Here is a 9,705-nt window from a genome sequence, read left to right on the forward strand (position 1 = left end):
CTGCACGCTCATACTCTCTCCCGCACTCCATATATTATCCACTGTTGATCTGCACACAGCTGTTGTCACGAACGTCGCACTCGCTTACGTCACTGTCATGAGACATTCTCGCAAAAAAATCACGGTTTTAGTAACGCAGGGTTCCTACGAGAAAGTAACTGTAATCTAATTACCGTTTTTGCAATAGTAATCCCTTACTTTACTCGTTACCTGGAAAAGTAATCAGATTACAGTAACGTGTTACAAGTAACGCGTTACTGCCCATCTCTGCATGTCACTGCCATGCCCACACGTGTATAAAATGAAGCATGTAGTCATGACGCTTCTACAAACATTTCTGAAAGAGTAGGTTACTCTCAGGAGCACAGTGAACTCTGGAACGGTATAGACGTAACCTGTGCAACAGATACAGTTGTGAAATTTTCTCACTGCTAAATATTCCAAAAGACCATGTAAAATCACAGAGTTCGCCAACCAGCAGAATCCGATCTCCAAACTGGCCTTCAGATTGGCTCAAGAACAGTGCACGGAGAGCTCCAAGGAAAGGGTTTCCATGGCCGAGCAGCTGCATCACAGCCTTACATCAGTGCCTTGCACCAGTGCACAAAGCAAGGTCCATAAAGACATAGATGAGTGAAATTGGTGTGGAAGAACGTGATTGGTCACAGAGTCCTGATGAATTAGAGTGGAGACTCCAAGTCAGGCCTTTCAGTGTAACAACTGTGTCTAACCTCACAAATGTGCTTCTGGAAGTGTATAAAACCCCTGTGATTTGCGTATATAGACTGTTCCACGGACCCCCTCTAACCACTGCTAAGATGGTACATTCCTCCCATCCTTTGTTTGTGTTTACGCTGGTTCACCGTGATAGCGCTGGTGGAGCTGGGCTGTTGTACTGAACATGTGTCGTGTGTGTGCGTGAGTGTGAATGATAAGTAAGTGCCTTGTATTTGTTTGTTCTGTGGTTGTAACGTATCATATACTTGCCTATGTACATTGTGTGATGCTTTTATAGAGTTTTCCAGCGGTTTGTGTAGCCACGAGACACTGTATATTCACGCTGATTTGACCAAAATGGCGCTACCCTTGTGAACTGACCTGCCCAAAGTAAAGATGGACTCTATCCCTGTGCAGCAGCCCATTTGTGTCCACCAGGGGGTGGGGTTTAGTCATTTTCGAATTAGACTTTCTGTTCAACCCTTTCTGTATTATTTAGACCAGTTTGGTTGACTTTAAATGTTTGCTAATTGTAATTTCTGTTATTTTACAGAACCACACACATAGGGGAGACCGGGGATAGTTGTAACGTGGGTCAGTTGTAACACTTCCAATTTCTCCAATCAGGGCTAAGTTTCAAATGATGTGACTCATCCTGTGCATGCCCAATTCAGTTCTGCTATCACATGTGAAAAATCAGCACATTTCGTCAAACACAGACAATTTAACATGAAAAAAAGTAATTTGTATGCCAAAAAGTAAGTTTTTCTACTTTATTTCAATTTCTAATAGCATTATCTGCTTTGCAGTTAAACTCATCAAACTTAAATTATGTTATTTGTATGTCTATGGGGATATATTCTGTGTAGGTCTTTAGTGCTAATGTTTTAGCCATTGGCTGTAATGTTAGCTAGTTCATGGCTATAGGAGTCTGGGTCAGTTGTAACAGCAACAGTCTGGGTCAGTTGTAACAATAATGCAGATGTTACAACTTACCACAGTATTACTTTAACTTATATTAAACAAGTTGGGGCAACGACATCAGCAGAGAGAGGTTCACTGGTCGCTTTTGTATATGCGGTTAATGCCATTGGCAACACAATTCCTCCACTGTTTGTGTTCCCACACATACATTATGCAGACCACTGTGTCAGAGATGGACCAGTAGGAAGTACTGGTAGTGGAACTAAATCAGGATGGGTGCAAGAAACAGATTTCCTCATCTTTCTGAAGCACTTTGCAAACCACACCAAGGTAAGCCATGATAAAAAGTAATGGAATTGCGATGCTGGTGAACAACTACATTTTTTCAGCTTCATTGTTATGTTTAAAATTGGTGCAAGAGTTGTAGGTTATAATGCCCACTGAGCCAATGAGGCCAAACTCAAGGAAGACCAACCAAAATTAATGAAATATTCAGTTGCAGAAAATTCCATAATTTGTCTTTTTTGGGGGGTTGGAATATGTTCAAAAGCTAGATTTCTGCATTCTGTCACACACACACAGCTACATAAATGGCTCTAAGTGCATTCATGTGTTGAATAAACAAAGATTACATGTTAATATTTTGTTAGTACCCTTATTTCATTGTGTTACATTTTACCCCAGGATATGTTACAACTAACCCAGACTATGGGGTTAATTGTAACATTTCACTCTTCGTGTTTGAGACCATACCATGCAATGGGTAATTGTGCTGCAGAGAAAATAGCTGCACTATTTAATAACAGAGACATGTAAATACTTTGCATTACATTTTGAATCCACTACCTTCAACGAGCTCCAATTTACAGACAGAAATGTCAAAAATGTTACAACTATCCCCGGTCTCCCCTACATATATGTATGTGTGTGGTTCTGTCCGTGTGAGTTCACTTCTGGAGATGTTTTGGATTAAAGGAACCCTAATTATCATTGCTGTGGACCCTCTCTTTCATCATATAAGTCACCTGTGCCTTCTGACCAAGGATAGGAAAATCCTGCTGTAATTTGCCAGTTTATTAAGCACACACATGTCCAGTTCAGGAAGAATGGTCAAAAATTCCCATAAACACTTCTAAACCTTGTGGAACAACTTCCCAGAAGAATTGAAGCTGTTATAGCTGCAAAGTGTGGACCGACATCATATGAATCATCCGATACAATACGTTACAGATTTACAAAGTTAAGAAATAGCACAATGTATACAAATCACTCAATAATAAATATCAAGGACTGACAGAGGTGATTATAAATAAATATCGAGAATATTGACAGGAATATTACTGAGTAGAAAAGAGAGTGTGAAAAAGGGTGTATCTATTGCAGTGTTTACAATGTATTAGATGGATGAGTTATATGGGGAGATGGCCACAGGCAGGAATGATTTCCTGTGTTGTTCAGTGGTGCTTTTTGGGAATCTCAGTCTCTCACTAAATGTGCTCCTGTGGCTAGCCAGCATGTCATGGAGTGAGTGGGAGGTGTTATCTAACATTGTCTTTATCTTGGACAACATCTGCCCCTCCGACACGACTCTAAGGGAGTCCAGCTCCATCCCCCCAACATTAGTGGCCTTGCAGATCAATTTATTTAGCCTGTTGGCATCTGCGACCCTCAACCTGCTGCCCCAGCATGCAACAGCATAGAGGATAGCACTGGCCACAACAGACTCATAGAAAATCCTGAGCATTGCCCAACAGATGTTAAAGGACCTCAGCCGCCTCAGAAAATAGAGACGACTCTGGCTCCTCCTGTAATGTGCAGTGGTGGTTTTAACCCAGTCCAGTTTATTGTCTATGTGTACTCCAAGGTATTTATAGTCCTCCACAGTTTCCACATTAAACCTCCTGGATTGAAACAGGGGTCAAGGTTTTCCTGGTCTTCCTAAAGTCCACAATCAATTTGTTAGTCTTTGCCATGTTGAGCTGTTGCTGATAAGCAAACTGAAGGGGATCCTGATGTGGTCTGACTATGGGTCAGAGCTGGTCCAGGATGAGTCTTTACAGAGTCTTCGTGATGACCGGGAATCCTGGGGGCCACTGAGACGTGGCATCTTTGGTACAGGGACAAGGCATGATGTCTTCCACAGCACTGGGACCCTCTGGAGACACAGACTCAGCATGAACAGTTTATGAAAGACTCCACAAAGCTGGGGGGCACAGGCCTCGAGGACGCAGGGACTCAGCCTATCTGATCCAGCAGACTTACATGAGTAGAGTCTTCTCATTTGCCTCTGAACCTAGTCATGAGTGAAAGTGATAGGTGGCTATGTGGAGTGTTATGTGGAGAAAGAAGGAGACACAATGGTGTGGCTCTGGATTTTCAGGCTGACTACTGGTGAAACTGTAGGTGAAACTGTGTGAGATAAAAGTGTATGTCCATATTTAACTGATTTGTAAAACATCGTGTGAGAATACTTTCATGATTATCATCTGCATGTGGTAAAAACACAGATACTGTTGCCACTTCCTCTTGATGAGGAGTGTCTTTGTCTTTTTTTTACTTTGCTAGGGAGCAACAACAGTCAGGTCTCAGCACATTAAAACAGACAAACAGCAAAATAACTCTTACACTCATGACATTCCCAGATGAAATTTAAAAAACTTTTAAAAAGACTGGGAATGCCGTGAGTGTTTCTGTATCAGCTTCTTTATGCGCTGTCACTCACTGTGTGGTTATGAAGATGAAACACTGAATCCGGGTACAGTCAGTGTTGTCGGTTTGAAGGTTTTGTTAAGTCACCCATGTCGTTGTATGCCAGTTAGGTTTTCTGTGACTCGTGAAATGTGCAGATTGAATTTCTGTAATGAAACCCTACAAATTAAGAATGGGAAGTCACTCAAGTTTACATGTGTGTGAAGCCAGAGAAGGGAAAAGTTTGGGGAATAGAGTAGCAAGTATACAATGTGGTGATGCTTTTGCAGACATTCAGTGTAGTGAAAATACACACTGCTCTTTACCACACCTCCTTGCCTGTTATGTGATACAGCATAAAATGCCAACTTTATGAAAACTTCAGGAAATAATTCTACAATATTTACAGAAATTCAATCTGACATTCCCAGTCTTTTTGAAAGTTAAAAATATGTATTTTGCTGAGCAGTGTGAGAAAAATGTTTGTCTTTTTTAATGTGCTGACCTAACTGTTGTTGCTCCCTACCAAGGTTAAAAAAAGACACTCATCATCAAGAGGAAGTGGCAACGGTGCCTTTGGTTTTACCACATGCAGACGATAATAATGAAAGTATTCTCACACTATGTGTTACACATCAGTTAAACATAGGCATACACTTTTATCTGCTCTACTTCCTCAGTCGTGTTTAGATTTTCTGTATTTATCAGCTGTGCAGGTTTTCTGTGCAGTGTTGCTGACTGAGGCTTGTTTTTATTTACCGACTCTTAATTGCAATTTTTAGGATAGTAGATGGTCGGGCAGCAAAAAAAAAAAAAAAAGTCAAGCACAAGTGAAAGGCAGGAAGTCACCAAGTACCAGGGAAGGAATAACAAATACCGTGAACATTTTTAAATACGACTTAGAAAATCTCAGAAATGATACTGTGAAAGAAATAAAATGTCAAATCAAAATGCTGAGTTTTAATTCTGTAATATATGTGATTGGCATGTGAGCACTGACACTGAGTTTAATGGAATAGTAAATAAAGAACACCAATATTTTAAGAGTGAAGAAAATGACCCCATCACTAATGTGCAAGAACCTTTCTTTTCTACACTCTGATTTACTTAAGTCGTTGAACACCTTGCCTAATGTTTTGCACCCCTATCTGGCTCCTTAATTCCTTTGCTTCCCAGAGTGCTTGCTTGCTGTAGGGAGTGTTTTTTGTTTTGTTCTTTGGGTTTTTTGTTTGTTTGTTTGTTTGTTTTGGGGTGGGGTGGGGGGTTCTATCTGAATGTTCATCTGAGGCCTTCTCCACCCCTTTATTTCCACAGCCTGCAGGTTTCACCCTTAGTCTGGACCCTCAATATTTTCTTTCCCAGTTACCTCTTGAGCTCCTTCAGGTTTGGTTTTGCTACATTACACTGAGTGGCAAACACCTCCTTTTTCGACTACTATGCATTTGTAGTTATCAAAGTCAATTCAGTTCAATTCAGTTTTCTTTATATAGCACCAAAATACAAAAACAGTCACCTCGAGATGCTTTATGTTGCAATGTAAAGACCCTATAATATAGAGATCAGGTCAGATGATTCCTTGTGAGTAAGCATTTAGTGACAGCAGAAAGGAAAACCGCTGGAAGTTCCAGGCTCAGGCATCTGCTGCAACCGTCTGGTGGTATGGGGAAGACAAAAGACAACGTAGCAAGTTCATCCCCTGTTGTCACCGCGGTCAAGTGAGCCGTCAGTTGTGAGCCGCAGTCAAGCCATCCGCCTCTTTTCAGTCGCATTAATTTTCTTGCGCTTCTACACCGGCATTTACGGCAGCACCTTTTCTCCTTCTTTCCCGATCGAAAGCATAGACCCGCGCACAAGTACACGCGCACACGCACTCACATATTCACGCGCGCGGACTCAGACATGCACGCATACACTGCTTTGGGACAGCCCAAAGTCTGGTCGCATATTCAAAAATTCATTAAAAATCATCCTGAATAGTTGAGGTCCAACTTTCAACACATTCTTACTCTGGGACACCTACTGTGCCTCTGGGCCAAGTTTCATCCAGATTCACTGTAATATTCCTATGAAATTACAGGAAACTTGTATTCAATGCAATACAGTCAATAGAATTATGACATTTTCAAAAATTCATTAAAGATCATCTTGAATAGTTGAGGTCCAACTTTCAACACATTCCTCCTCTGGGACACCTACTGTACCTCTGGGCTAAGTTTCATCTCAATCTGCTGCATCAATAATTGTTTAATAATAATGGATCAAAAGTGCTGCTGAGAAAGTCATGACAGGGACTATAAAGAGACAGCATATTTCAGCCATATTTGCTTGTCTTCACTGACTTGCTTTGAAATCCAGATTTTAATTTTAGAATATTAGGTGTATGTGGTTCCTACAGAATTTTAAGGTTGAACGGGAATCAGAGTCTTCATCTCTCAGGCCTCTCTTCTGTGGATGCAGCTCACATCTCAGCTTTTGAGATTAGCCTTAAAACCCTCAGTTTTGACAAATAATACAGTTATAGTGGATCAGGTAACCCTGAATCTTCCCTTATTTGTGCTGCAATAAGCCTAGGCTCTTGCGGGCTTCCCATGATGTATGAATTATTTCCTTCTTTGCTCGTTCTGTGTTTATACATCTCTCTGCATTTAATCATTAGTTAGTATGTATCTCTTGCACAGTGTATATGTTGTCCTGTCTCCTTTTCATCAACCTCAGCCAGTCACAGTAGATGGCTGTCTCTCCTTGAGCCTGTTTCTGCCAGATGTTTCTACTTTTTCAAATGGAGTTTTTCCTTCCCACTCACACTAAATGTTAGCTCATATGGGGTACTTAAATTGTTGGGGTTTTCTTTGTATTATTGTTGTGTTTTTACCCAGCAACATGAAGTGTCTTTAGGCGACTGCTGTTGTGATTTGGTACTAAATACATAACATTTAACTGCTAACACTGGAATTAATTAAATTGTATAAATTCAAATTATGTATTCATTGTGATATATTCCTTGTCTTTTGAAATACTTTATTTTCTGTTTTGGACACCTTTTAAAACAACATTCAATATTACAGGAACAGAAGCTCTTCTATTTCATGAACTACCAAACTTACTGATAGTAACACACACTGCAACTGGGAAACACCAGGGAACACTTAATTAAGGCACAATACACAATATATAGGTGAATTGATTTAGCCTCTTCACCACATATGACACTGGATACTGTAGCTCCTGTGAAAAATAAGGCCTCAAATCAGAAGTACCTGACTCTGTGGTATAATTCTCAAACACGCAGCCTAAAGCAGATAACTCGTAAGCTGGAAATGGCGTGTCACAAATTTAGAAGATCATAATTTAGCCTGGAGAAACACTTTGCTGCTTTGTGAGAAACCCTCCGCAAAGCCAGAATATCTTACTGTTCATCACTGATTGAAGAAAACAAGAACAACCCTAGGTTTCTCTTCAGCACTGTAGCCAGGCTGACAAAAAGTCATCTAACTCCCTGACTCCTCCGCCAGACTTCTCTTTGCTAATTTCTCATCAGCGTTCAACACTCTGCAGCCTAATATCCTGGCCACTAAACTTTCCACCTGATTTCACCTGGCTGATCAGCTAATCCTGTGGATATTGGACTTTTTGACCAACAGGACTCAGAAAGTTTTGGTCAACAACTCTCTTTCCGGTCTCCGTTCCACCTCCACTGGCTCCCCCCTGGGCTGTGTGCTCTCCCCCCTGCTCTTCATCCTCTACACTGATGACTGCAGATCCACACAGCCCAACTGTCACCTGGTGAAATATGCTGACGACAGAGTTCTCCTGTCACTGCTGTCAGGCCCCTCACAACACCACGGACCCACTCTTCAGGAGTTTGTAGAGTGGTGTGACAGCTCCAACTGAATATGAGCAAAACCAAAGAGATGGTGGTGACCTTCTCCAGTAGGCAGAGGGATCTGGCTGCTTCAGTCATCACCACCATCCACAGGAATCCAGTGAGGAGTACAAATACCTGGGAACTATCTTTGACAACCTCCTGAAATTCTCTGCCAACACGGAGGAGATTCTCAGGAGGTGCCACCAATGGCTATACTTCCTTAGGAAACAGCAGCACACCAACAGATATCTGTGGATGGTAGAGAACTGAATATCAGCTCGTCTCACAGCTGCTACCCAGGCTAGACGCCTTCTTTTGGTAACATCCATAAGCTCCCTCATGATGCTTCCAGGTGAGGAAACGATGAAAAGAGAGCCCATTTTCAATCTTATTCCTTTGCCGGTAGTGCAATCTAACATTACAACCGACCACACAGCAAGCATTTGTTTGGCCTGCTAATATGGCGCCTCAATGAAAAATCATGGCTACACACCATCCAGTAAGATCATGCTCCAGAGCCTTATTAACGTACAGATCTAGAAAGAAGACGCTGCATTTTTAACTCTGAGGGAGATGGAGAATGAGCCTATTTCAAAAAAAATGGAGTGTGTTCCTTTAAGTACTATATTGTATATATTGTCAAAAACTAAAGTGTACATAGCAGTTGTTGTATCTTGTTTACTGTATCACTGACAGATAATTTCAAAGTCAATGAACGCTACATTATGGTGTAATATGAAATACTGTAAGCAAATGAATAAACAGCTTAATTTTTGCTAAACCTTTGACTCTGTTTTGTTTGAATCCAACTGTTTTTTGCAGATGTACATAAACATGTTGTTACTTTTATTATTATTATTATTATTATTATTATTATTATTATTATTATTATTATTATCATTATTGCACTAAATACATTTTAAATAAAGGATACTTTGATATACATTCTTCTGTAAGGTTGGAAATGTATTTTCTTCACTCTGAAATATCTTTTGAAATGCATTTTGGTTTGAAAAAAATATATTTTCAAATTCAAAAATATTTTTTTGACCATCACAAATACAACATATATTTACCATATATTTGAAATATATTTTGGCCAGGAAAAATCTTTTTTTTTTTTTGTTTTTTTACCGTATGGGCATTAATATCTCAAAATTGGACATTTTAAGATGACAACACCCTTGGCTTCAGTTTCTGCGTTGCGCCTTTGCGTGTGTGTTTAGGTGATAGTACCTCGTCAAACCAGTCTGACAAGGAAACAACCACTGGTGGTGTTGATGGTGGCTTTTTCCTTGGGAACACACACCCACCCCGCCTAGTCAGACTGTCTTGTGTTTGCTATTCTCTGTCGTTTTAAACGTACCTCGTTCTTCTCATTCTTATAAAATAAAACCGAATGTTCCAAAAGAAACCAAGATAAATAAAAGCGATACTTAAATACTTAAGTAAAATGTGATTCTTTTCATTTTTTGTGCTCTCCACAAGATGAACTAAAGATTTCGAGGTCC

This window comes from Astatotilapia calliptera, chromosome 1, assembly GCF_964374335.1.
Source record: "Astatotilapia calliptera chromosome 1, fAstCal68.1, whole genome shotgun sequence".
NCBI lineage: Eukaryota > Metazoa > Chordata > Actinopteri > Cichliformes > Cichlidae > Astatotilapia > Astatotilapia calliptera.